Source organism: Phyllobates terribilis, unplaced genomic scaffold, assembly GCF_046119375.1.
Source record: "Phyllobates terribilis strain yellow unplaced genomic scaffold, ASM4611937v1 Scaffold_169__1_contigs__length_4117513, whole genome shotgun sequence".
Lineage (NCBI taxonomy): Eukaryota > Metazoa > Chordata > Amphibia > Anura > Dendrobatidae > Phyllobates > Phyllobates terribilis.
This window is the reverse complement of record NW_027362929.1, coordinates 41,013-67,681: the sequence shown is the minus strand read 5'-3', so window position 1 is coordinate 67,681 and position 26,669 is coordinate 41,013. Positions and strand designations below refer to the sequence as shown.

The 26,669-nt window shown below is 45.2% G+C and overlaps 20 non-coding genes across 20 annotated transcripts; all 20 read left to right on the top strand.

Annotated features, from left to right (window-relative positions):
* Positions 1 to 768: 768 nt before the first annotated feature.
* On the top strand, positions 769 to 959 carry LOC141208801 (U2 spliceosomal RNA). The gene has a single exon (XR_012279015.1). It is a non-coding gene; the product is annotated as a U2 spliceosomal RNA (small nuclear RNA).
* Positions 960 to 2,082: 1,123 nt separating this feature from the next.
* On the top strand, positions 2,083 to 2,273 carry LOC141208790 (U2 spliceosomal RNA). Its single transcript, XR_012279004.1, has one exon. It is a non-coding gene; the product is annotated as a U2 spliceosomal RNA (small nuclear RNA).
* Positions 2,274 to 3,393: 1,120 nt separating this feature from the next.
* Positions 3,394 to 3,584, top strand: LOC141208779 (U2 spliceosomal RNA). The gene has a single exon (XR_012278993.1). It is a non-coding gene; the product is annotated as a U2 spliceosomal RNA (small nuclear RNA).
* Positions 3,585 to 4,705: 1,121 nt separating this feature from the next.
* On the top strand, positions 4,706 to 4,896 carry LOC141208768 (U2 spliceosomal RNA). The gene has a single exon (XR_012278982.1). It is a non-coding gene; the product is annotated as a U2 spliceosomal RNA (small nuclear RNA).
* Positions 4,897 to 6,016: 1,120 nt separating this feature from the next.
* On the top strand, positions 6,017 to 6,207 carry LOC141208755 (U2 spliceosomal RNA). The gene has a single exon (XR_012278970.1). It is a non-coding gene; the product is annotated as a U2 spliceosomal RNA (small nuclear RNA).
* A 1,121-nt stretch (positions 6,208 to 7,328) lies between these two features.
* On the top strand, positions 7,329 to 7,519 carry LOC141209936 (U2 spliceosomal RNA). Its single transcript, XR_012280121.1, has one exon. It is a non-coding gene; the product is annotated as a U2 spliceosomal RNA (small nuclear RNA).
* Positions 7,520 to 8,638: 1,119 nt separating this feature from the next.
* Positions 8,639 to 8,829, top strand: LOC141210041 (U2 spliceosomal RNA). The gene has a single exon (XR_012280221.1). It is a non-coding gene; the product is annotated as a U2 spliceosomal RNA (small nuclear RNA).
* Positions 8,830 to 9,951: 1,122 nt separating this feature from the next.
* LOC141208742 (U2 spliceosomal RNA) lies at positions 9,952 to 10,142 on the top strand. Its single transcript, XR_012278959.1, has one exon. It is a non-coding gene; the product is annotated as a U2 spliceosomal RNA (small nuclear RNA).
* A 1,120-nt stretch (positions 10,143 to 11,262) lies between these two features.
* Positions 11,263 to 11,453, top strand: LOC141209935 (U2 spliceosomal RNA). Its single transcript, XR_012280120.1, has one exon. It is a non-coding gene; the product is annotated as a U2 spliceosomal RNA (small nuclear RNA).
* A 1,120-nt stretch (positions 11,454 to 12,573) lies between these two features.
* On the top strand, positions 12,574 to 12,764 carry LOC141210040 (U2 spliceosomal RNA). The gene has a single exon (XR_012280220.1). It is a non-coding gene; the product is annotated as a U2 spliceosomal RNA (small nuclear RNA).
* Positions 12,765 to 13,886: 1,122 nt separating this feature from the next.
* LOC141208731 (U2 spliceosomal RNA) lies at positions 13,887 to 14,077 on the top strand. The gene has a single exon (XR_012278948.1). It is a non-coding gene; the product is annotated as a U2 spliceosomal RNA (small nuclear RNA).
* A 1,120-nt stretch (positions 14,078 to 15,197) lies between these two features.
* Positions 15,198 to 15,388, top strand: LOC141210191 (U2 spliceosomal RNA). Its single transcript, XR_012280367.1, has one exon. It is a non-coding gene; the product is annotated as a U2 spliceosomal RNA (small nuclear RNA).
* A 1,120-nt stretch (positions 15,389 to 16,508) lies between these two features.
* On the top strand, positions 16,509 to 16,699 carry LOC141208720 (U2 spliceosomal RNA). The gene has a single exon (XR_012278937.1). It is a non-coding gene; the product is annotated as a U2 spliceosomal RNA (small nuclear RNA).
* A 1,117-nt stretch (positions 16,700 to 17,816) lies between these two features.
* Positions 17,817 to 18,007, top strand: LOC141208708 (U2 spliceosomal RNA). Its single transcript, XR_012278926.1, has one exon. It is a non-coding gene; the product is annotated as a U2 spliceosomal RNA (small nuclear RNA).
* Positions 18,008 to 19,127: 1,120 nt separating this feature from the next.
* On the top strand, positions 19,128 to 19,318 carry LOC141208696 (U2 spliceosomal RNA). The gene has a single exon (XR_012278915.1). It is a non-coding gene; the product is annotated as a U2 spliceosomal RNA (small nuclear RNA).
* A 1,121-nt stretch (positions 19,319 to 20,439) lies between these two features.
* LOC141209882 (U2 spliceosomal RNA) lies at positions 20,440 to 20,630 on the top strand. Its single transcript, XR_012280070.1, has one exon. It is a non-coding gene; the product is annotated as a U2 spliceosomal RNA (small nuclear RNA).
* A 1,122-nt stretch (positions 20,631 to 21,752) lies between these two features.
* LOC141208685 (U2 spliceosomal RNA) lies at positions 21,753 to 21,943 on the top strand. Its single transcript, XR_012278904.1, has one exon. It is a non-coding gene; the product is annotated as a U2 spliceosomal RNA (small nuclear RNA).
* Positions 21,944 to 23,063: 1,120 nt separating this feature from the next.
* Positions 23,064 to 23,254, top strand: LOC141208674 (U2 spliceosomal RNA). The gene has a single exon (XR_012278893.1). It is a non-coding gene; the product is annotated as a U2 spliceosomal RNA (small nuclear RNA).
* Positions 23,255 to 24,369: 1,115 nt separating this feature from the next.
* On the top strand, positions 24,370 to 24,560 carry LOC141210204 (U2 spliceosomal RNA). The gene has a single exon (XR_012280379.1). It is a non-coding gene; the product is annotated as a U2 spliceosomal RNA (small nuclear RNA).
* Positions 24,561 to 25,685: 1,125 nt separating this feature from the next.
* LOC141209809 (U2 spliceosomal RNA) lies at positions 25,686 to 25,876 on the top strand. The gene has a single exon (XR_012280000.1). It is a non-coding gene; the product is annotated as a U2 spliceosomal RNA (small nuclear RNA).
* Positions 25,877 to 26,669: the final 793 nt, after the last annotated feature.

Below are 26,669 nucleotides of genomic sequence, written 5' to 3'. Positions count from 1 at the left end.
TGCACACACACCATCTATTTAGCAAATGCCCTTGTTATCAACAGCAGCCTTTTAAACTCACCTGAGCTAACAGGTATGTGAGCTGGTTACTCTGCTGCGCTTAAAATTTCTTTTTTGGTTTGCTACAATGCCTTTTCTGAAACGTTGTCTCCCTCTGCTGGAACACTGACTTCTTTCATTTAATGCCTGCAGACTATAAAAGAGAAACCAACCCAAAAAGTTTGGTTGATTAGTCTGTGGCATTCTTTTAAACTGTTGCTTATGGCGGTCTCTGTGAGCTTCTCAGTGACATTCAGCCATCCAGGTATCCCGCCTGCAGTAGACGGAATGTGGCAATGGAACGCTGGCTGCGCGTGTCATAATAGGCTCTGAGCCTTTATATACCTGCGCACAGCAGCAGCCACCTTCAGTCTGCTGCTGGACAGCCAGCAGCAGCAGCAGCAGGAGAGGTAATTAATCAACAACCCTCCTGCTAAGGGTAGACAGCTGCTCGTTCCACCCCCCCCCCGCCTTAATTGGTTCTCCTCCCTTCCAACGGTGTTGAGGCGGGTGGGAACAGCCGGGGGTTGAGGGTACTGTGCTAAAAGAGGTGGAGTTATGCAGATCTAAAACGCGTGGATTGCAGCAGCAGCAAGCCGAAAAGTGCAGGCATGTGAGGGATCTAGAGGTTGACAGCATGTCTTCTTAACGGGAGTCCAGGTGGCCATCTCCACAAATGGACTTTTCAGAATCCTTGGGTGGCACCGTAGTCGGAAACCAATTCTGGTTATCGCTTCTCGGCCTTTTGGCTAAGATCAAGTGTAGTATCTGTTCTTATCAGTTTAATATCTGATACGTCCCCTATCTGGGGACCATATATTAAATGGATTTTTAGAACAGGGAGATGGAAAAAGAGCTTGCTCTGTCCACTCCACGCATTGACCTGGTATTGCAGTATCTCCAGGACCGGTGCACCCCTTCTTTAATGCAGTTTCTAAAATCAGAAAGAATTGAATTCAATGCTTTTTGTTCATTTTGCTTGTTTGTCAGATTTTGGGATGGACTCTTTGGCTTTGCTTTTCTTCTCCTCATTGGATTTTTCATGTTAAAAGTTGCAGAAGCCAGATGACAAGCTCATTTTGGTTCAACTTCAGCAACTGTGCATTGCATTGCCATGTAATGTAATGTAATGCAATGCTATCTATCTAGCTCTCCCTCTATACTTCCTTTTGGATAAACAGACATATTAGGCAAGCATTTTGGAGCTTTCACCTAAATAACTACAGGTGGTGAGATAAGCTGCACAATATAATTGACCTTTCAGTATATTGTTGCACACACACCATCTATTTAGCAAATGCCCTTGTTATCAACAGCAGCCTTTTAAACTCACCTGAGCTAACAGGTATGTGAGCTGGTTACTCTGCTGCGCTTAAAATTTCTTTTTTGGTTTGCTACAATGCCTTTTCTGAAACGTTGTCTCCCTCTGCTGGAACACTGACTTCTTTCATTTAATGCCTGCAGACTATAAAAGAGAAACCAACCCAAAAAGTTTGGTTGATTAGTCTGTGGCATTCTTTTAAACTGTTGCTTATGGCGGTCTCTGTGAGCTTCTCAGTGACATTCAGCCATCCAGGTATCCCGCCTGCAGTAGACGGAATGTGGCAATGGAACGCTGGCTGCGCGTGTCATAATAGGCTCTGAGCCTTTATATACCTGCGCACAGCAGCAGCCACCTTCAGTCTGCTGCTGGACAGCCAGCAGCAGCAGCAGCAGCAGGAGAGGTAATTAATCAACAACCCTCCTGCTAAGGGTAGACAGCTGCTCGTTCCACCCCCCCCCCGCCTTAATTGGTTCTCCTCCCTTCCAACGGTGTTGAGGCGGGTGGGAACAGCCGGGGGTTGAGGGTACTGTGCTAAAAGAGGTGGAGTTATGCAGATCTAAAACGCGTGGATTGCAGCAGCAGCAAGCCGAAAAGTGCAGGCATGTGAGGGATCTAGAGGTTGACAGCATGTCTTCTTAACGGGAGTCCAGGTGGCCATCTCCACAAATGGACTTTTCAGAATCCTTGGGTGGCACCGTAGTCGGAAACCAATTCTGGTTATCGCTTCTCGGCCTTTTGGCTAAGATCAAGTGTAGTATCTGTTCTTATCAGTTTAATATCTGATACGTCCCCTATCTGGGGACCATATATTAAATGGATTTTTAGAACAGGGAGATGGAAAAAGAGCTTGCTCTGTCCACTCCACGCATTGACCTGGTATTGCAGTATCTCCAGGACCGGTGCACCCCTTCTTTAATGCAGTTTCTAAAATCAGAAAGAATTGAATTCAATGCTTTTTGTTCATTTTGCTTGTTTGTCGGATTTTGGGATGGACTCTTTGGCTTTGCTTTTCTTCTCCTCATTGGATTTTTCATGTTAAAAGTTGCAGAAGCCAGATGACAAGCTCATTTTGGTTCAACTTCAGCAACTGTGCATTGCATTGCCATGTAATGTAATGTAATGCAATGCTATCTATCTAGCTCTCCCTCTATACTTCCTTTTGGATAAACAGACATATTAGGCAAGCATTTTGGAGCTTTCACCTAAATAACTACAGGTGGTGAGATAAGCTGCACAATATAATTGACCTTTCAGTATATTGTTGCACACACACCATCTATTTAGCAAATGCCCTTGTTATCAACAGCAGCCTTTTAAACTCACCTGAGCTAACAGGTATGTGAGATGGTTACTCTGCTGTGCTTAAAATTTCTTTTTTGGTTTGCTACAATGCCTTTTCTGAAACGTTGTCTCCCTCTGCTGGAACACTGACTTCTTTCATTTAATGCCTGCAGACTATAAAAGAGAAACCAACCCAAAAAGTTTGGTTGATTAGTCTGTGGCATTCTTTTAAACTGTTGCTTATGGCGGTCTCTGTGAGCTTCTCAGTGACATTCAGCCATCCAGGTATCCCGCCTGCAGTAGACGGAATGTGGCAATGGAACGCTGGCTGCGCGTGTCATAATAGGCTCTGAGCCTTTATATACCTGCGCACAGCAGCAGCCACCTTCAGTCTGCTGCTGGACAGCCAGCAGCAGCAGCAGCAGGAGAGGTAATTAATCAGCAACCCTCCTGCTAAGGGTAGACAGCTGCTCGTTCCACCCCCCCCCCGCCTTAATTGGTTCTCCTCCCTTCCAACGGTGTTGAGGCGGGTGGGAACAGCCGGGGGTTGAGGGTACTGTGCTAAAAGAGGTGGAGTTATGCAGATCTAAAACGCGTGGATTGCAGCAGCAGCAAGCCGAAAAGTGCAGGCATGTGAGGGATCTAGAGGTTGACAGCATGTCTTCTTAACGGGAGTCCAGGTGGCCATCTCCACAAATGGACTTTTCAGAATCCTTGGGTGGCACCGTAGTCGGAAACCAATTCTGGTTATCGCTTCTCGGCCTTTTGGCTAAGATCAAGTGTAGTATCTGTTCTTATCAGTTTAATATCTGATACGTCCCCTATCTGGGGACCATATATTAAATGGATTTTTAGAACAGGGAGATGGAAAAAGAGCTTGCTCTGTCCACTCCACGCATTGACCTGGTATTGCAGTATCTCCAGGACCGGTGCACCCCTTCTTTAATGCAGTTTCTAAAATCAGAAAGAATTGAATTCAATGCTTTTTGTTCATTTTGCTTGTTTGTCGGATTTTGGGATGGACTCTTTGGCTTTGCTTTTCTTCTCCTCATTGGATTTTTCATGTTAAAAGTTGCAGAAGCCAGATGACAAGCTCATTTTGGTTCAACTTCAGCAACTGTGCATTGCATTGCCATGTAATGTAATGTAATGCAATGCTATCTATCTAGCTCTCCCTCTATACTTCCTTTTGGATAAACAGACATATTAGGCAAGCATTTTGGAGCTTTCACCTAAATAACTACAGGTGGTGAGATAAGCTGCACAATATAATTGACCTTTCAGTATATTGTTGCACACACACCATCTATTTAGCAAATGCCCTTGTTATCAACAGCAGCCTTTTAAACTCACCTGAGCTAACAGGTATGTGAGATGGTTACTCTGCTGCGCTTAAAATTTCTTTTTTGGTTTGCTACAATGCCTTTTCTGAAACGTTGTCTCCCTCTGCTGGAACACTGACTTCTTTCATTTAATGCCTGCAGACTATAAAAGAGAAACCAACCCAAAAAGTTTGGTTGATTAGTCTGTGGCATTCTTTTAAACTGTTGCTTATGGCGGTCTCTGTGAGCTTCTCAGTGACATTCAGCCATCCAGGTATCCCGCCTGCAGTAGACGGAATGTGGCAATGGAACGCTGGCTGCGCGTGTCATAATAGGCTCTGAGCCTTTATATACCTGCGCACAGCAGCAGCCACCTTCAGTCTGCTGCTGGACAGCCAGCAGCAGCAGCAGCAGGAGAGGTAATTAATCAGCAACCCTCCTGCTAAGGGTAGACAGCTGCTCGTTCCACCCCCCCCCCCGCCTTAATTGGTTCTCCTCCCTTCCAACGGTGTTGAGGCGGGTGGGAACAGCCGGGGGTTGAGGGTACTGTGCTAAAAGAGGTGGAGTTATGCAGATCTAAAACGCGTGGATTGCAGCAGCAGCAAGCCGAAAAGTGCAGGCATGTGAGGGATCTAGAGGTTGACAGCATGTCTTCTTAACGGGAGTCCAGGTGGCCATCTCCACAAATGGACTTTTCAGAATCCTTGGGTGGCACCGTAGTCGGAAACCAATTCTGGTTATCGCTTCTCGGCCTTTTGGCTAAGATCAAGTGTAGTATCTGTTCTTATCAGTTTAATATCTGATACGTCCCCTATCTGGGGACCATATATTAAATGGATTTTTAGAACAGGGAGATGGAAAAAGAGCTTGCTCTGTCCACTCCACGCATTGACCTGGTATTGCAGTATCTCCAGGACCGGTGCACCCCTTCTTTAATGCAGTTTCTAAAATCAGAAAGAATTGAATTCAATGCTTTTTGTTCATTTTGCTTGTTTGTCGGATTTTGGGATGGACTCTTTGGCTTTGCTTTTCTTCTCCTCATTGGATTTTTCATGTTAAAAGTTGCAGAAGCCAGATGACAAGCTCATTTTGGTTCAACTTCAGCAACTGTGCATTGCATTGCCATGTAATGTAATGTAATGCAATGCTATCTATCTAGCTCTCCCTCTATACTTCCTTTTGGATAAACAGACATATTAGGCAAGCATTTTGGAGCTTTCACCTAAATAACTACAGGTGGTGAGATAAGCTGCACAATATAATTGACCTTTCAGTATATTGTTGCACACACACCATCTATTTAGCAAATGCCCTTGTTATCAACAGCAGCCTTTTAAACTCACCTGAGCTAACAGGTATGTGAGCTGGTTACTCTGCTGCGCTTAAAATTTCTTTTTTGGTTTGCTACAATGCCTTTTCTGAAACGTTGTCTCCCTCTGCTGGAACACTGACTTCTTTCATTTAATGCCTGCAGACTATAAAAGAGAAACCAACCCAAAAAGTTTGGTTGATTAGTCTGTGGCATTCTTTTAAACTGTTGCTTATGGCGGTCTCTGTGAGCTTCTCAGTGACATTCAGCCATCCAGGTATCCCGCCTGCAGTAGACGGAATGTGGCAATGGAACGCTGGCTGCGCGTGTCATAATAGGCTCTGAGCCTTTATATACCTGCGCACAGCAGCAGCCACCTTCAGTCTGCTGCTGGACAGCCAGCAGCAGCAGCAGCAGGAGAGGTAATTAATCAGCAACCCTCCTGCTAAGGGTAGACAGCTGCTCGTTCCACCCCCCCCCCGCCTTAATTGGTTCTCCTCCCTTCCAACGGTGTTGAGGCGGGTGGGAACAGCCGGGGGTTGAGGGTACTGTGCTAAAAGAGGTGGAGTTATGCAGATCTAAAACGCGTGGATTGCAGCAGCAGCAAGCCGAAAAGTGCAGGCATGTGAGGGATCTAGAGGTTGACAGCATGTCTTCTTAACGGAAGTCCAGGTGGCCATCTCCACAAATGGACTTTTCAGAATCCTTGGGTGGCACCGTAGTCGGAAACCAATTCTGGTTATCGCTTCTCGGCCTTTTGGCTAAGATCAAGTGTAGTATCTGTTCTTATCAGTTTAATATCTGATACGTCCCCTATCTGGGGACCATATATTAAATGGATTTTTAGAACAGGGAGATGGAAAAAGAGCTTGCTCTGTCCACTCCACGCATTGACCTGGTATTGCAGTATCTCCAGGACCGGTGCACCCCTTCTTTAATGCAGTTTCTAAAATCAGAAAGAATTGAATTCAATGCTTTTTGTTCATTTTGCTTGTTTGTCGGATTTTGGGATGGACTCTTTGGCTTTGCTTTTCTTCTCCTCATTGGATTTTTCATGTTAAAAGTTGCAGAAGCCAGATGACAAGCTCATTTTGGTTCAACTTCAGCAACTGTGCATTGCATTGCCATGTAATGTAATGTAATGCAATGCTATCTATCTAGCTCTCCCTCTATACTTCCTTTTGGATAAACAGACATATTAGGCAAGCATTTTGGAGCTTTCACCTAAATAACTACAGGTGGTGAGATAAGCTGCACAATATAATTGACCTTTCAGTATATTGTTGCACACACACCATCTATTTAGCAAATGCCCTTGTTATCAACAGCAGCCTTTTAAACTCACCTGAGCTAACAGGTATGTGAGCTGGTTACTCTGCTGCGCTTAAAATTTCTTTTTTGGTTTGCTACAATGCCTTTTCTGAAACGTTGTCTCCCTCTGCTGGAACACTGACTTCTTTCATTTAATGCCTGCAGACTATAAAAGAGAAACCAACCCAAAAAGTTTGGTTGATTAGTCTGTGGCATTCTTTTAAACTGTTGCTTATGGCGGTCTCTGTGAGCTTCTCAGTGACATTCAGCCATCCAGGTATCCCGCCTGCAGTAGAAGGAATGTGGCAATGGAACGCTGGCTGCGCGTGTCATAATAGGCTCTGAGCCTTTATATACCTGCGCACAGCAGCAGCCACCTTCAGTCTGCTGCTGGACAGCCAGCAGCAGCAGCAGCAGGAGAGGTAATTAATCAGCAACCCTCCTGCTAAAGGTAGACAGCTGCTCGTTCCACCCCCCCCCCCGCCTTAATTGGTTCTCCTCCCTTCCAACGGTGTTGAGGCGGGTGGGAACAGCCGGGGGTTGAGGGTACTGTGCTAAAAGAGGTGGAGTTATGCAGATCTAAAACGCGTGGATTGCAGCAGCAGCAAGCCGAAAAGTGCAGGCATGTGAGGGATCTAGAGGTTGACAGCATGTCTTCTTAACGGGAGTCCAGGTGGCCATCTCCACAAATGGACTTTTCAGAATCCTTGGGTGGCACCGTAGTCGGAAACCAATTCTGGTTATCGCTTCTCGGCCTTTTGGCTAAGATCAAGTGTAGTATCTGTTCTTATCAGTTTAATATCTGATACGTCCCCTATCTGGGGACCATATATTAAATGGATTTTTAGAACAGGGAGATGGAAAAAGAGCTTGCTCTGTCCACTCCACGCATTGACCTGGTATTGCAGTATCTCCAGGGCCGGTGCACCCCTTCTTTAATGCAGTTTCTAAAATCAGAAAGAATTGAATTCAATGCTTTTTGTTCATTTTGCTTGTTTGTCGGATTTTGGGATGGACTCTTTGGCTTTGCTTTTCTTCTCCTCATTGGATTTTTCATGTTAAAAGTTGCAGAAGCCAGATGACAAGCTCATTTTGGTTCAACTTCAGCAACTGTGCATTGCATTGCCATGTAATGTAATGTAATGCAATGCTATCTATCTAGCTCTCCCTCTATACTTCCTTTTGGATAAACAGACATATTAGGCAAGCATTTTGGAGCTTTCACCTAAATAACTACAGGTGGTGAGATAAGCTGCACAATATAATTGACCTTTCAGTATATTGTTGCACACACACCATCTATTTAGCAAATGCCCTTGTTATCAACAGCAGCCTTTTAAACTCACCTGAGCTAACAGGTATGTGAGCTGGTTACTCTGCTGCGCTTAAAATTTCTTTTTTGGTTTGCTACAATGCCTTTTCTGAAACGTTGTCTCCCTCTGCGGGAACACTGACTTCTTTCATTTAATGCCTGCAGACTATAAAAGAGAAACCAACCCAAAAAGTTTGGTTGATTAGTCTGTGGCATTCTTTTAAACTGTTGCTTATGGCGGTCTCTGTGAGCTTCTCAGTGACATTCAGCCATCCAGGTATCCCGCCTGCAGTAGACGGAATGTGGCAATGGAACGCTGGCTGCGCGTGTCATAATAGGCTCTGAGCCTTTATATACCTGCGCACAGCAGCAGCCACCTTCAGTCTGCTGCTGGACAGCCAGCAGCAGCAGCAGCAGGAGAGGTAATTAATCAGCAACCCTCCTGCTAAGGGTAGACAGCTGCTCGTTCCACCCCCCCCCGCCTTAATTGGTTCTCCTCCCTTCCAACGGTGTTGAGGCGGGTGGGAACAGCCGGGGGTTGAGGGTACTGTGCTAAAAGAGGTGGAGTTATGCAGATCTAAAACGCGTGGATTGCAGCAGCAGCAAGCCGAAAAGTGCAGGCATGTGAGGGATCTAGAGGTTGACAGCATGTCTTCTTAACGGGAGTCCAGGTGGCCATCTCCACAAATGGACTTTTCAGAATCCTTGGGTGGCACCGTAGTCGGAAACCAATTCTGGTTATCGCTTCTCGGCCTTTTGGCTAAGATCAAGTGTAGTATCTGTTCTTATCAGTTTAATATCTGATACGTCCCCTATCTGGGGACCATATATTAAATGGATTTCTAGAACAGGGAGATGGAAAAAGAGCTTGCTCTGTCCACTCCACGCATTGACCTGGTATTGCAGTATCTCCAGGACCGGTGCACCCCTTCTTTAATGCAGTTTCTAAAATCAGAAAGAATTGAATTCAATGCTTTTTGTTCATTTTGCTTGTTTGTCGGATTTTGGGATGGACTCTTTGGCTTTGCTTTTCTTCTCCTCATTGGATTTTTCATGTTAAAAGTTGCAGAAGCCAGATGACAAGCTCATTTTGGTTCAACTTCAGCAACTGTGCATTGCATTGCCATGTAATGTAATGTAATGCAATGCTATCTATCTAGCTCTCCCTCTATACTTCCTTTTGGATAAACAGACATATTAGGCAAGCATTTTGGAGCTTTCACCTAAATAACTACAGGTGGTGAGATAAGCTGCACAATATAATTGACCTTTCAGTATATTGTTGCACACACACCATCTATTTAGCAAATGCCCTTGTTATCAACAGCAGCCTTTTAAACTCACCTGAGCTAACAGGTATGTGAGCTGGTTACTCTGCTGCGCTTAAAATTTCTTTTTTGGTTTGCTACAATGCCTTTTCTGAAACGTTGTCTCCCTCTGCTGGAACACTGACTTCTTTCATTTAATGCCTGCAGACTATAAAAGAGAAACCAACCCAAAAAGTTTGGTTGATTAGTCTGTGGCATTCTTTTAAACTGTTGCTTATGGCGGTCTCTGTGAGCTTCTCAGTGACATTCAGCCATCCAGGTATCCCGCCTGCAGTAGACGGAATGTGGCAATGGAACGCTGGCTGCGCCTGTCATAATAGGCTCTGAGCCTTTATATACCTGCGCACAGCAGCAGCCACCTTCAGTCTGCTGCTGGACAGCCAGCAGCAGCAGCAGCAGGAGAGGTAATTAATCAGCAACCCTCCTGCTAAGGGTAGACAGCTGCTCGTTCCACCCCCCACCCCCGCCTTAATTGGTTCTCCTCCCTTCCAACGGTGTTGAGGCGGGTGGGAACAGCCGGGGGTTGAGGGTACTGTGCTAAAAGAGGTGGAGTTATGCAGATCTAAAACGCGTGGATTGCAGCAGCAGCAAGCCGAAAAGTGCAGGCATGTGAGGGATCTAGAGGTTGACAGCATGTCTTCTTAACGGGAGTCCAGGTGGCCATCTCCACAAATGGACTTTTCAGAATCCTTGGGTGGCACCGTAGTCGGAAACCAATTCTGCTTATCGCTTCTCGGCCTTTTGGCTAAGATCAAGTGTAGTATCTGTTCTTATCAGTTTAATATCTGATACGTCCCCTATCTGGGGACCATATATTAAATGGATTTTTAGAACAGGGAGATGGAAAAAGAGCTTGCTCTGTCCACTCCACGCATTGACCTGGTATTGCAGTATCTCCAGGACCGGTGCACCCCTTCTTTAATGCAGTTTCTAAAATCAGAAAGAATTGAATTCAATGCTTTTGTTCATTTTGCTTGTTTGTCGGATTTTGGGATGGACTCTTTGGCTTTGCTTTTCTTCTCCTCATTGGATTTTTCATGTTAAAAGTTGCAGAAGCCAGATGACAAGCTCATTTTGGTTCAACTTCAGCAACTGTGCATTGCATTGCCATGTAATGTAATGTAATGCAATGCTATCTATCTAGCTCTCCCTCTATACTTCCTTTTGGATAAACAGACATATTAGGCAAGCATTTTGGAGCTTTCACCTAAATAACTGCAGGTGGTGAGATAAGCTGCACAATAAAATTGACCTTTCAGTATATTGTTGCACACACACCATCTATTTAGCAAATGCCCTTGTTATCAACAGCAGCCTTTTAAACTCACCTGAGCTAACAGGTATGTGAGCTGGTTACTCTGCTGCGCTTAAAATTTCTTTTTTGGTTTGCTACAATGCCTTTTCTGAAACGTTGTCTCCCTCTGCTGGAACACTGACTTCTTTCATTTAATGCCTGCAGACTATAAAAGAGAAACCAACCCAAAAAGTTTGGTTGATTAGTCTGTGGCATTCTTTTAAACTGTTGCTTATGGCGGTCTCTGTGAGCTTCTCAGTGACATTCAGCCATCCAGGTATCCCGCCTGCAGTAGACGGAATGTGGCAATGGAACGCTGGCTGCGCGTGTCATAATAGGCTCTGAGCCTTTATATACCTGCGCACAGCAGCAGCCACCTTCAGTCTGCTGCTGGACAGCCAGCAGCAGCAGCAGCAGGAGAGGTAATTAATCAGCAACCCTCCTGCTAAAGGTAGACAGCTGCTCGTTCCACCCCCCCCCCCGCCTTAATTGGTTCTCCTCCCTTCCAACGGTGTTGAGGCGGGTGGGAACAGCCGGGGGTTGAGGGTACTGTGCTAAAAGAGGTGGAGTTATGCAGATCTAAAACGCGTGGATTGCAGCAGCAGCAAGCCGAAAAGTGCAGGCATGTGAGGGATCTAGAGGTTGACAGCATGTCTTCTTAACGGGAGTCCAGGTGGCCATCTCCACAAATGGACTTTTCAGAATCCTTGGGTGGCACCGTAGTCGGAAACCAATTCTGGTTATCGCTTCTCGGCCTTTTGGCTAAGATCAAGTGTAGTATCTGTTCTTATCAGTTTAATATCTGATACGTCCCCTATCTGGGGACCATATATTAAATGGATTTTTAGAACAGGGAGATGGAAAAAGAGCTTGCTCTGTCCACTCCACGCATTGACCTGGTATTGCAGTATCTCCAGGGCCGGTGCACCCCTTCTTTAATGCAGTTTCTAAAATCAGAAAGAATTGAATTCAATGCTTTTTGTTCATTTTGCTTGTTTGTCGGATTTTGGGATGGACTCTTTGGCTTTGCTTTTCTTCTCCTCATTGGATTTTTCATGTTAAAAGTTGCAGAAGCCAGATGACAAGCTCATTTTGGTTCAACTTCAGCAACTGTGCATTGCATTGCCATGTAATGTAATGTAATGCAATGCTATCTATCTAGCTCTCCCTCTATACTTCCTTTTGGATAAACAGACATATTAGGCAAGCATTTTGGAGCTTTCACCTAAATAACTACAGGTGGTGAGATAAGCTGCACAATATAATTGACCTTTCAGTATATTGTTGCACACACACCATCTATTTAGCAAATGCCCTTGTTATCAACAGCAGCCTTTTAAACTCACCTGAGCTAACAGGTATGTGAGCTGGTTACTCTGCTGCGCTTAAAATTTCTTTTTTGGTTTGCTACAATGCCTTTTCTGAAACGTTGTCTCCCTCTGCGGGAACACTGACTTCTTTCATTTAATGCCTGCAGACTATAAAAGAGAAACCAACCCAAAAAGTTTGGTTGATTAGTCTGTGGCATTCTTTTAAACTGTTGCTTATGGCGGTCTCTGTGAGCTTCTCAGTGACATTCAGCCATCCAGGTATCCCGCCTGCAGTAGACGGAATGTGGCAATGGAACGCTGGCTGCGCGTGTCATAATAGGCTCTGAGCCTTTATATACCTGCGCACAGCAGCAGCCACCTTCAGTCTGCTGCTGGACAGCCAGCAGCAGCAGCAGCAGGAGAGGTAATTAATCAGCAACCCTCCTGCTAAGGGTAGACAGCTGCTCGTTCCACCCCCCCCCCGCCTTAATTGGTTCTCCTCCCTTCCAACGGTGTTGAGGCGGGTGGGAACAGCCGGGGGTTGAGGGTACTGTGCTAAAAGAGGTGGAGTTATGCAGATCTAAAACGCGTGGATTGCAGCAGCAGCAAGCCGAAAAGTGCAGGCATGTGAGGGATCTAGAGGTTGACAGCATGTCTTCTTAACGGGAGTCCAGGTGGCCATCTCCACAAATGGACTTTTCAGAATCCTTGGGTGGCACCGTAGTCGGAAACCAATTCTGGTTATCGCTTCTCGGCCTTTTGGCTAAGATCAAGTGTAGTATCTGTTCTTATCAGTTTAATATCTGATACGTCCCCTATCTGGGGACCATATATTAAATGGATTTCTAGAACAGGGAGATGGAAAAAGAGCTTGCTCTGTCCACTCCACGCATTGACCTGGTATTGCAGTATCTCCAGGACCGGTGCACCCCTTCTTTAATGCAGTTTCTAAAATCAGAAAGAATTGAATTCAATGCTTTTTGTTCATTTTGCTTGTTTGTCGGATTTTGGGATGGACTCTTTGGCTTTGCTTTTCTTCTCCTCATTGGATTTTTCATGTTAAAAGTTGCAGAAGCCAGATGACAAGCTCATTTTGGTTCAACTTCAGCAACTGTGCATTGCATTGCCATGTAATGTAATGTAATGCAATGCTATCTATCTAGCTCTCCCTCTATACTTCCTTTTGGATAAACAGACATATTAGGCAAGCATTTTGGAGCTTTCACCTAAATAACTACAGGTGGTGAGATAAGCTGCACAATATAATTGACCTTTCAGTATATTGTTGCACACACACCATCTATTTAGCAAATGCCCTTGTTATCAACAGCAGCCTTTTAAACTCACCTGAGCTAACAGGTATGTGAGCTGGTTACTCTGCTGCGCTTAAAATTTCTTTTTTGGTTTGCTACAATGCCTTTTCTGAAACGTTGTCTCCCTCTGCTGGAACACTGACTTCTTTCATTTAATGCCTGCAGACTATAAAAGAGAAACCAACCCAAAAAGTTTGGTTGATTAGTCTGTGGCATTCTTTTAAACTGTTGCTTATGGCGGTCTCTGTGAGCTTCTCAGTGACATTCAGCCATCCAGGTATCCCGCCTGCAGTAGACGGAATGTGGCAATGGAACGCTGGCTGCGCCTGTCATAATAGGCTCTGAGCCTTTATATACCTGCGCACAGCAGCAGCCACCTTCAGTCTGCTGCTGGACAGCCAGCAGCAGCAGCAGCAGGAGAGGTAATTAATCAGCAACCCTCCTGCTAAGGGTAGACAGCTGCTCGTTCCACCCCCCACCCCCGCCTTAATTGGTTCTCCTCCCTTCCAACGGTGTTGAGGCGGGTGGGAACAGCCGGGGGTTGAGGGTACTGTGCTAAAAGAGGTGGAGTTATGCAGATCTAAAACGCGTGGATTGCAGCAGCAGCAAGCCGAAAAGTGCAGGCATGTGAGGGATCTAGAGGTTGACAGCATGTCTTCTTAACGGGAGTCCAGGTGGCCATCTCCACAAATGGACTTTTCAGAATCCTTGGGTGGCACCGTAGTCGGAAACCAATTCTGCTTATCGCTTCTCGGCCTTTTGGCTAAGATCAAGTGTAGTATCTGTTCTTATCAGTTTAATATCTGATACGTCCCCTATCTGGGGACCATATATTAAATGGATTTTTAGAACAGGGAGATGGAAAAAGAGCTTGCTCTGTCCACTCCACGCATTGACCTGGTATTGCAGTATCTCCAGGACCGGTGCACCCCTTCTTTAATGCAGTTTCTAAAATCAGAAAGAATTGAATTCAATGCTTTTGTTCATTTTGCTTGTTTGTCGGATTTTGGGATGGACTCTTTGGCTTTGCTTTTCTTCTCCTCATTGGATTTTTCATGTTAAAAGTTGCAGAAGCCAGATGACAAGCTCATTTTGGTTCAACTTCAGCAACTGTGCATTGCATTGCCATGTAATGTAATGTAATGCAATGCTATCTATCTAGCTCTCCCTCTATACTTCCTTTTGGATAAACAGACATATTAGGCAAGCATTTTGGAGCTTTCACCTAAATAACTGCAGGTGGTGAGATAAGCTGCACAATAAAATTGACCTTTCAGTATATTGTTGCACACACACCATCTATTTAGCAAATGCCCTTGTTATCAACAGCAGCCTTTTAAACTCACCTGAGCTAACAGGTATGTGAGCTGGTTACTCTGCTGCGCTTAAAATTTCTTTTTTGGTTTGCTACAATGCCTTTTCTGAAACGTTGTCTCCCTCTGCTGGAACACTGACTTCTTTCATTTAATGCCTGCAGACTATAAAAGAGAAACCAACCCAAAAAGTTTGGTTGATTAGTCTGTGGCATTCTTTTAAACTGTTGCTTATGGCGGTCTCTGTGAGCTTCTCAGTGACATTCAGCCATCCAGGTATCCCGCCTGCAGTAGACGGAATGTGGCAATGGAACGCTGGCTGCGCGTGTCATAATAGGCTCTGAGCCTTTATATACCTGCGCACAGCAGCAGCCACCTTCAGTCTGCTGCTGGACAGCCAGCATCAGCAGCAGCAGGAGAGGTAATTAATCAGCAACCCTCCTGCTAAGGGTAGACAGCTGCTCGTTCCACCCCCCCCCCCGCCTTAATTGGTTCTCCTCCCTTCCAACGGTGTTGAGGCGGGTGGGAACAGCCGGGGGTTGAGGGTACTGTGCTAAAAGAGGTGGAGTTATGCAGATCTAAAACGCGTGGATTGCAGCAGCAGCAAGCCGAAAAGTGCAGGCATGTGAGGGATCTAGAGGTTGACAGCATGTCTTCTTAACGGGAGTCCAGGTGGCCATCTCCACAAATGGACTTTTCAGAATCCTTGGGTGGCACCGTAGTCGGAAACCAATTCTGGTTATCGCTTCTCGGCCTTTTGGCTAAGATCAAGTGTAGTATTTGTTCTTATCAGTTTAATATCTGATACGTCCCCTATCTGGGGACCATATATTAAATGGATTTTTAGAACAGGGAGATGGAAAAAGAGCTTGCTCTGTCCACTCCACGCATTGACCTGGTATTGCAGTATCTCCAGGACCGGTGCACCCCTTCTTTAATGCAGTTTCTAAAATCAGAAAGAATTGAATTCAATGCTTTTTGTTCATTTTGCTTGTTTGTCGGATTTTGGGATGGACTCTTTGGCTTTGCTTTTCTTCTCCTCATTGGATTTTTCATGTTAAAAGTTGCAGAAGCCAGATGACAAGCTCATTTTGGTTCAACTTCAGCAACTGTGCATTGCATTGCCATGTAATGTAATGTAATGCAATGCTATCTATCTAGCTCTCCCTCTATACTTCCTTTTGGATAAACAGACATATTAGGCAAGCATTTTGGAGCTTTCACCTAAATAACTACAGGTGGTGAGATAAGCTGCACAATATAATTGACCTTTCAGTATATTGTTGCACACACACCATCTATTTAGCAAATGCCCTTGTTATCAACAGCAGCCTTTTAAACTCACCTGAGCTAACAGGTATGTGAGCTGGTTACTCTGCTGCGCTTAAAATTTCTTTTTTGGTTTGCTACAATGCCTTTTCTGAAACGTTGTCTCCCTCTGCTGGAACACTGACTTCTTTCATTTAATGCCTGCAGACTATAAAAGAGAAACCAACCCAAAAAGTTTGGTTGATTAGTCTGTGGCATTCTTTTAAACTGTTGCTTATGGCGGTCTCTGTGAGCTTCTCAGTGACATTCAGCCATCCAGGTATCCCGCCTGCAGTAGACGGAATGTGGCAATGGAACGCTGGCTGCGCGTGTCATAATAGGCTCTGAGCCTTTATATACCTGCGCACAGCAGCAGCCACCTTCAGTCTGCTGCTGGACAGCCAGCAGCAGCAGCAGCAGGAGAGGTAATTAATCAGCAACCCTCCTGCTAAGGGTAGACAGCTGCTCGTTCCACCCCCCCCCCGCCTTAATTGGTTCTCCTCCCATCCAACGGTGTTGAGGCGGGTGGGAACAGCCGGGGGTTGAGGGTACTGTGCTAAAAGAGGTGGAGTTATGCAGATCTAAAACGCGTGGATTGCAGCAGCAGCAAGCCGAAAAGTGCAGGCATGTGAGGGATCTAGAGGTTGACAGCATGTCTTCTTAACGGGAGTCCAGGTGGCCATCTCCACAAATGGACTTTTCAGAATCCTTGGGTGGCACCGTAGTCGGAAACCAATTCTGGTTATCGCTTCTCGGCCTTTTGGCTAAGATCAAGTGTAGTATCTGTTCTTATCAGTTTAATATCTGATACGTCCCCTATCTGGGGACCATATATTAAATGGATTTTTAGAACAGGGAGATGGAAAAAGAGCTTGCTCTGTCCACTCCACGCATTGACCTGGTATTGCAGTATCTCCAGGACCGGTGCACCCCTTCTTTAATGCAGTTTCTAAAATCAGAAAGAATTGAATTCAATGCTTTTTGTTCATTTTGCTTGTTTGTCGGATTTTGGGATGGACTCTTTGGCTTTGCTTTTCTTCTCCTCATTGGATTTTTCATGTTAAAAGTTGCAGAAGCCAGATGACAAGCTCATTTTGGTTCAACTTCAGCAACTGTGCATTGCATTGCCATGTAATGTAATGTAATGCAATGCTATCTATCTAGCTCTCCCTCTATACTTCCTTTTGGATAAACAGACATATTAGGCAAGCATTTTGGAGCTTTCACCTAAATATCTACAGGTGGTGAGATAAGCTGCACAATATAATTGACCTTTCAGTATATTGTTGCACACACACCATCTATTTAGCAAATGCCCTTGTTATCAACAGCAGCCTTTTAAACTCACCTGAGCTAACAGGTATGTGAGCTGGTTACTCTGCTGCGCTTAAAATTTCTTTTTTGGTTTGCTACAATGCCTTTTCTGAAACGTTGTCTCCCTCTGCTGGAACACTGACTTCTTTCATTTAATGCCTGCAGACTATAAAAGAGAAACCAACCCAAAAAGTTTGGTTGATTAGTCTGTGGCATTCTTTTAAACTGTTGCTTATGGCGGTCTCTGTGAGCTTCTCAGTGACATTCAGCCATCCAGGTATCCCGCCTGCAGTAGACGGAATGTGGCAATGGAACGCTGGCTGCGCGTGTCATAATAGGCTCTGAGCCTTTATATACCTGCGCACAGCAGCAGCCACCTTCAGTCTGCTGCTGGACAGCCAGCAGCAGCAGCAGGAGAGGTAATTAATCAGCAACCCTCCTGCTAAGGGTAGACAGCTGCTCGTTTCACCCCCCCCCCGCCTTAATTGGTTCTCCTCCCTTCCAACGGTGTTGAGGCGGGTGGGAACAGCCGGGGGTTGAGGGTACTGTGCTAAAAGAGGTGGAGTTATGCAGATCTAAAACGCGTGGATTGCAGCAGCAGCAAGCCGAAAAGTGCAGGCATGTGAGGGATCTAGAGGTTGACAGCATGTCTTCTTAACGGGAGTCCAGGTGGCCATCTCCACAAATGGACTTTTCAGAATCCTTGGGTGGCACCGTAGTCGGAAACCAATTCTGGTTATCGCTTCTCGGCCTTTTGGCTAAGATCAAGTGTAGTATCTGTTCTTATCAGTTTAATATCTGATACGTCCCCTATCTGGGGACCATATATTAAATGGATTTTTAGAACAGGGAGATGGAAAAAGAGCTTGCTCTGTCCACTCCACGCATTGACCTGGTATTGCAGTATCTCCAGGACCGGTGCACCCCTTCTTTAATGCAGTTTCTAAAATCAGAAAGAATTGAATTCAATGCTTTTTGTTCATTTTGCTTGTTTGTCGGATTTTGGGATGGACTCTTTGGCTTTGCTTTTCTTCTCCTCATTGGATTTTTCATGTTAAAAGTTGCAGAAGCCAGATGACAAGCTCATTTTGGTTCAACTTCAGCAACTGTGCATTGCATTGCCATGTAATGTAATGTAATGCAATGCTATCTATCTAGCTCTCCCTCTATACTTCCTTTTGGATAAAAAGACATATTAGGCAAGCATTTTGGAGCTTTCACCTAAATAACTACAGGTGGTGAGATAAGCTGCACAATATAATTGACCTTTCAGTATATTGTTGCACACACACCATGTATTTAGCAAATGCCCTTGTTATCAACAGCAGCCTTTTAAACTCACCTGAGCTAACAGGTATGTGAGCTGGTTACTCTGCTGCGCTTAAAATTTCTTTTTTGGTTTGCTACAATGCCTTTTCTGAAACGTTGTCTCCCTCTGCTGGAACACTGACTTCTTTCATTTAATGCCTGCAGACTATAAAAGAGAAACCAACCCAAAAAGTTTGGTTGATTAGTCTGTGGCATTCTTTTAAACTGTTGCTTATGGCGGTCTCTGTGAGCTTCTCAGTGACATTCAGCCATCCAGGTATCCCGCCTGCAGTAGACGGAATGTGGCAATGGAACGCTGGCTGCGCGTGTCATAATAGGCTCTGAGCCTTTATATACCTGCGCACAGCAGCAGCCACCTTCAGTCTGCTGCTGGACAGCCAGCAGCAGCAGCAGCAGGAGAGGTAATTAATCAGCAACCCTCCTGCTAAGGGTAGACAGCTGCTCGTTCCACCCCCCCCCCGCCTTAATTGGTTCTCCTCCCTTCCAGCGGTGTTGAGGCGGGTGGGAACAGCCGGGGGTTGAGGGTACTGTGCTAAAAGAGGTGGAGTTATGCAGATCTAAAACGCGTGGATTGCAGCAGCAGCAAGCCGAAAAGTGCAGGCATGTGAGGGATCTAGAGGTTGACAGCATGTCTTCTTAACGGGAGTCCAGGTGGCCATCTCCACAAATGGACTTTTCAGAATCCTTGGGTGGCACCGTAGTCGGAAACCAATTCTGGTTATCGCTTCTCGGCCTTTTGGCTAAGATCAAGTGTAGTATCTGTTCTTATCAGTTTAATATCTGATACGTCCCCTATCTGGGGACCATATATTAAATGGATTTTTAGAACAGGGAGATGGAAAAAGAGCTTGCTCTGTCCACTCCACGCATTGACCTGGTATTGCAGTATCTCCAGGACCGGTGCACCCCTTCTTTAATGCAGTTTCTAAAATCAGAAAGAATTGAATTCAATGCTTTTTGTTCATTTTGCTTGTTTGTCGGATTTTGGGATGGACTCTTTGGCTTTGCTTTTCTTCTCCTCATTGGATTTTTCATGTTAAAAGTTGCAGAAGCCAGATGACAAGCTCATTTTGGTTCAACTTCAGCAACTGTGCATTGCATTGCCATGTAATGTAATGTAATGCAATGCTATCTATCTAGCTCTCCCTCTATACTTCCTTTTGGATAAACAGACATATTAGGCAAGCATTTTGGAGCTTTCACCTAAATAACTACAGGTGGTGAGATAAGCTGCAAAATATAATTGACCTTTCAGTATATTGTTGCACACACACCATCTATTTAGCAAATGCCCTTGTTATCAACAGCAGCCTTTTAAACTCACCTGAGCTAACAGGTATGTGAGCTGGTTACTCTGCTGCGCTTAAAATTTCTTTTTTGGTTTGCTACAATGCCTTTTCTGAAACGTTGTCTCCCTCTGCTGGAACACTGACTTCTTTCATTTAATGCCTGCAGACTATAAAAGAGAAACCAACCCAAAAAGTTTGGTTGATTAGTCTGTGGCATTCTTTTAAACTGTTGCTTATGGCGGTCTCTGTGAGCTTCTCAGTGACATTCAGCCATCCAGGTATCCCGCCTGCAGTAGACGGAATGTGGCAATGGAACGCTGGCTGCGCGTGTCATAATAGGCTCTGAGCCTTTATATACCTGCGCACAGCAGCAGCCACCTTCAGTCTGCTGCTGGACAGCCAGCAGCAGCAGCAGCAGGAGAGGTAATTAATCAGCAACCCTCCTGCTAAGGGTAGACAGCTGCTCGTTCCACCCCCCCCCCCGCCTTAATTGGTTCTCCTCCCTTCCAACGGTGTTGAGGCGGGTGGGAACAGCCGGGGGTTGAGGGTACTGTGCTAAAAGAGGTGGAGTTATGCAGATCTAAAACGCGTGGATTGCAGCAGCAGCAAGCCGAAAAGTGCAGGCATGTGAGGGATCTAGAGGTTGACAGCATGTCTTCTTAACGGGAGTCCAGGTGGCCATCTCCACAAATGGACTTTTCAGAATCCTTGGGTGGCACCGTAGTCGGAAACCAATTCTGGTTATTGCTTCTCGGCCTTTTGGCTAAGATCAAGTGTAGTATCTGTTCTTATCAGTTTAATATCTGATACGTCCCCTATCTGGGGACCATATATTAAATGGATTTTTAGAACAGGGAGATGGAAAAAGAGCTTGCTCTGTCCACTCCACGCATTGACCTGGTATTGCAGTATCTCCAGGACCGGTGCACCCCTTCTTTAATGCAGTTTCTAAAATCAGAAAGAATTGAATTCAATGCTTTTTGTTCATTTTGCTTGTTTGTCGGATTTTGGGATGGACTCTTTGGCTTTGCTTTTCTTCTCCTCATTGGATTTTTCATGTTAAAAGTTGCAGAAGCCAGATGACAAGCTCATTTTGGTTCAACTTCAGCAACTGTGCATTGCATTGCCATGTAATGTAATGTAATGCAATGCTATCTATCTAGCTCTCCCTCTATACTTCCTTTAGGATAAACAGACATATTAGGCAAGCATTTTGGAGCTTTCACCTAAATAACTACAGGTGGTGAGATAAGCTGCACAATATAATTGACCTTTCAGTATATTGTTGCACACACACCATCTATTTAGCAAATGCCCTTGTTATCAACAGCAGCCTTTTAAACTCACCTGAGCTAACAGGTATGTGAGCTGGTTACTCTGCTGCGCTTAAAATTTCTTTTTTGGTTTGCTACAATGCCTTTTCTGAAACGTTGTCTCCCTCTGCTGGAACACTGACTTCTTTCATTTAATGCCTGCAGACTATAAAAGAGAAACCAACCCAAAAAGTTTGGTTGATTAGTCTGTGGCATTCTTTTAAACTGTTGCTTATGGCGGTCTCTGTGAGCTTCTCAGTGACATTCAGCCATCCAGGTATCCCGCCTGCAGTAGACGGAATGTGGCAATGGAACGCTGGCTGCGCGTGTCATAATAGGCTCTGAGCCTTTATATACCTGCGCACAGCAGCAGCCACCTTCAGTCTGCTGCTGGACAGCCAGCAGCAGCAGCAGCAGGAGAGGTAATTAATCAGCAACCCTCCTGCTAAGGGTAGACAGCTGCTCGTTCCACCCCCCCCCCCCGCCTTAATTGGTTCTCCTCCCTTCCAACGGTGTTGAGGCGGGTGGGAACAGCCGGGGGTTGAGGGTACTGTGCTAAAAGAGGTGGAGTTATGCAGATCTAAAACGCGTGGATTGCAGCAGCAGCAAGCCGAAAAGTGCAGGCATGTGAGGGATCTAGAGGTTGACAGCATGTCTTCTTAACGGGAGTCCAGGTGGCCATCTCCACAAATGGACTTTTCAGAATCCTTGGGTGGCACCGTAGTCGGAAACCAATTCTGGTTATCGCTTCTCGGCCTTTTGGCTAAGATCAAGTGTAGTATCTGTTCTTATCAGTTTAATATCTGATACGTCCCCTATCTGGGGACCATATATTAAATGGATTTTTAGAACAGGGAGATGGAAAAAGAGCTTGCTCTGTCCACTCCACGCATTGACCTGGTATTGCAGTATCTCCAGGACCGGTGCACCCCTTCTTTAATGCAGTTTCTAAAATCAGAAAGAATTGAATTCAATGCTTTTTGTTCATTTTGCTTGTTTGTCGGATTTTGGGATGGACTCTTTGGCTTTGCTTTTCTTCTCCTCATTGGATTTTTCATGTTAAAAGTTGCAGAAGCCAGATGACAAGCTCATTTTGGTTCAACTTCAGCAACTGTGCATTGCATTGCCATGTAATGTAATGTAATGCAATGCTATCTATCTAGCTCTCCCTCTATACTTCCTTTTGGATAAACAGACATATTAGGCAAGCATTTTGGAGCTTTCACCTAAATAACTACAGGTGGTGAGATAAGCTGCACAATATAATTGACCTTTCAGTATATTGTTGCACACACACCATCTATTTAGCAAATGCCCTTGTTATCAACAGCAGCCTTTTAAACTCACCTGAGCTAACAGGTATGTGAGCTGGTTACTCTGCTGCGCTTAAAATTTCTTTTTTGGTTTGCTACAATGCCTTTTCTGAAACGTTGTCTCCCTCTGCTGGAACACTGACTTCTTTCATTTAATGCCTGCAGACTATAAAAGAGAAACCAACCCAAAAAGTTTGGTTGATTAGTCTGTGGCATTCTTTTAAACTGTTGCTTATGGCGGTCTCTGTGAGCTTCTCAGTGACATTCAGCCATCCAGGTATCCCGCCTGCAGTAGACGGAATGTGGCAATGGAACGCTGGTTGCGCGTGTCATAATAGGCTCTGAGCCTTTATATACCTGCGCACAGCAGCAGCCACCTTCAGTCTGCTGCTGGACAGCCAGCAGCAGCAGCAGCAGGAGAGGTAATTAATCAGCAACCCTCCTGCTAAGGGTAGACAGCTGCTCGTTCCACCCCCCCCCCGCCTTAATTGGTTCTCCTCCCTTCCAACGGTGTTGAGGCGGGTGGGAACAGCCGGGGGTTGAGGGTACTGTGCTAAAAGAGGTGGAGTTATGCAGATCTAAAACGCGTGGATTGCAGCAGCAGCAAGCCGAAAAGTGCAGGCATGTGAGGGATCTAGAGGTTGACAGCATGTCTTCTTAACGGGAGTCCAGGTGGCCATCTCCACAAATGGACTTTTCAGAATCCTTGGGTGGCACCGTAGTCGGAAACCAATTCTGGTTATCGCTTCTCGGCCTTTTGGCTAAGATCAAGTGTAGTATCTGTTCTTATCAGTTTAATATCTGATACGTCCCCTATCTGGGGACCATATATTAAATGGATTTTTAGAACAGGGAGATGGAAAAAGAGCTTGCTCTGTCCACTCCACGCATTGACCTGGTATTGCAGTATCTCCAGGACCGGTGCACCCCTTCTTTAATGCAGTTTCTAAAATCAGAAAGAATTGAATTCAATGCTTTTTGTTCATTTTGCTTGTTTGTCGGATTTTGGGATGCACTCTTTGGCTTTGCTTTTCTTCTCCTCATTGGATTTTTCATGTTAAAAGTTGCAGAAGCCAGATGACAAGCTCATTTTGGTTCAACTTCAGCAACTGTGCATTGCATTGCCATGTAATGTAATGTAATGCAATGCTATCTATCTAGCTCTCCCTCTATACTTCCTTTTGGATAAACAGACATATTAGGCAAGCATTTTGGAGCTTTCACCTAAATAACTACAGGTGGTGAGATAAGCTGCACAATATAATTGACCTTTCAGTATATTGTTGCACACACACCATCTATTTAGCAAATGCCCTTGTTATCAACAGCAGCCTTTTAAACTCACCTGAGCTAACAGGTATGTGAGCTGGTTACTCTGCTGCGCTTAAAATTTCTTTTTTGGTTTGCTACAATGCCTTTTCTGAAACGTTGTCTCCCTCTGCTGGAACACTGACTTCTTTCATTTAATGCCTGCAGACTATAAAAGAGAAACCAACCCAAAAAGTTTGGTTGATTAGTCTGTGGCATTCTTTTAAACTGTTGCTTATGGCGGTCTCTGTGAGCTTCTCAGTGACATTCAGCCATCCAGGTATCCCGCCTGCAGTAGACGGAATGTGGCAATGGAACGCTGGCTGCGCGTGTCATAATAGGCTCTGAGCCTTTATATACCTGCGCACAGCAGCAGCCACCTTCAGTCTGCTGCTGGACAGCCAGCAGCAGCAGGAGAGGTAATTAATCAGCAACCCTCCTGCTAAGGGTAGACAGCTGCTCGTTCCACCCCCCCCCCCGCCTTAATTGGTTCTCCTCCCTTCCAACGGTGTTGAGGCGGGTGGGAACAGCCGGGGGTTGAGGGTACTGTGCTAAAAGAGGTGGAGTTATGCAGATCTAAAACGCGTGGATTGCAGCAGCAGCAAGCCGAAAAGTGCAGGCATGTGAGGGATATAGAGGTTGACAGCATGTCTTCTTAACGGGAGTCCAGGTGGCCATCTCCACAAATGGACTTTTCAGAATCCTTGGGTGGCACCGTAGTCGGAAACGAATTCTGGTTATCGCTTCTCGGCCTTTTGGCTAAGATCACGTGTAGTATCTGTTCTTATCAGTTTAATATCTGATACGTCCCCTATCTGGGGACCATATATTAAATGGATTTTTAGAACAGGGAGATGGAAAAAGAGCTTGCTCTGTCCACTCCACGCATTGACCTGGTATTGCAGTATCTCCAGGACCGGTGCACCCCTTCTTTAATGCAGTTTCTAAAATCAGAAAGAATTGAATTCAATGCTTTTTGTTCATTTTGCTTGTTTGTCGGATTTTGGGATGGACTCTTTGGCTTTGCTTTTCTTCTCCTCATTGGATTTTTCATGTTAAAAGTTGCAGAAGCCAGATGACAAGCTCATTTTGGTTCAACTTCAGCAACTGTGCATTGCATTGCCATGTAATGTAATGTAATGCAATGCTATCTATCTAGCTCTCCCTCTATACTTCCTTTTGGATAAACAGACATATTAGGCAAGCATTTTGGAGCTTTCACCTAAATAACTACAGGTGGTGAGATAAGCTGCACAATATAATTGACCTTTCAGTATATTGTTGCACACACACCATCTATTTAGCAAATGCCCTTGTTATCAACAGCAGCCTTTTAAACTCACCTGAGCTAACAGGTATGTGAGCTGGTTACTCTGCTGCGCTTAAAATTTCTTTTTTGGTTTGCTACAATGCCTTTTCTGAAACGTTGTCTCCCTCTGCTGGAACACTGACTTCTTTCATTTAATGCCTGCAGACTATAAAAGAGAAACCAACCCAAAAAGTTTGGTTGATTAGTCTGTGGCATTCTTTTAAACTGTTGCTTATGGCGGTCTCTGTGAGCTTCTCAGTGACATTCAGCCATCCAGGTATCCCGCCTGCAGTAGACGGAATGTGGCAATGGAACGCTGGCTGCGCGTGTCATAATAGGCTCTGAGCCTTTATATACCTGCGCACAGCAGCAGCCACCTTCAGTCTGCTGCTGGACAGCCAGCAGCAGCAGCAGCAGGAGAGGTAATTAATCAGCAACCCTCCTGCTAAGGGTAGACAGTTGCTCGTTCCACCCCCCCCCCCCCCCGCCTTAATTGGTTCTCCTCCCTTCCAACGGTGTTGAGGCGGGTGGGAACAGCCGGGGGTTGAGGGTACTGTGCTAAAAGAGGTGGAGTTATGCAGATCTAAAACGCGTGGATTGCAGAAGCAGCAAGCCGAAAAGTGCAGGCATGTGAGGGATCTAGAGGTTGACAGCATGTCTTCTTAACGGGAGTCCAGGTGGCCATCTCCACAAATGGACTTTTCAGAATCCTTGGGTGGCACCGTAGTCGGAAACCAATTCTGGTTATCGCTTCTCGGCCTTTTGGCTAAGATCAAGTGTAGTATCTGTTCTTATCAGTTTAATATCTGATACGTCCCCTATCTGGGGACCATATATTAAATGGATTTTTAGAACAGGGAGATGGAAAAAGAGCTTGCTCTGTCCACTCCACGCATTGACCTGGTATTGCAGTATTTCCAGGACCGGTGCACCCCTTCTTTAATGCAGTTTCTAAAATCAGAAAGAATTGAATTCAATGCTTTTTGTTCATTTTGCTTGTTTGTCGGATTTTGGGATGGACTCTTTGTCTTTGCTCTTCTTCTCCTCATTGGATTTTTCATGTTAAAAGTTGCAGAAGCCAGATGACAAGCTCATTTTGGTTCAACTTCAGCAACTGTGCATTGCATTGCCATGTAATGTAATGTAATGCAATGCTATCTATCTAGCTCTCCCTCTATACTTCCTTTTGGATAAACAGACATATTAGGCAAGCATTTTGGAGCTTTCACCTAAATAACTACAGGTGGTGAGATAAGCTGCACAATATAATTGACCTTTCAGTATATTGTTGCACACACACCATCTATTTAGCAAATGCCCTTGTTATCAACAGCAGCCTTTTAAACTCACCTGAGCTAACAGGTATGTGAGCTGGTTACTCTGCTGCGCTTAAAATTTCTTTTTTGGTTTGCTACAATGCCTTTTCTGAAACGTTGTCTCCCTCTGCTGGAACACTGACTTCTTTCATTTAATGCCTGCAGACTATAAAAGAGAAACCAACCCAAAAAGTTTGGTTGATTAGTCTGTGGCATTCTTTTAAACTGTTGCTTATGGCGGTCTCTGTGAGCTTCTCAGTGACATTCAGCCATCCAGGTATCCCGCCTGCAGTAGACGGAATGTGGCAATGGAACGCTGGCTGCGCGTGTCATAATAGGCTCTGAGCCTTTATATACCTGCGCACAGCAGCAGCCACCTTCAGTCTGCTGCTGGACAGCCAGCAGCAGCAGCAG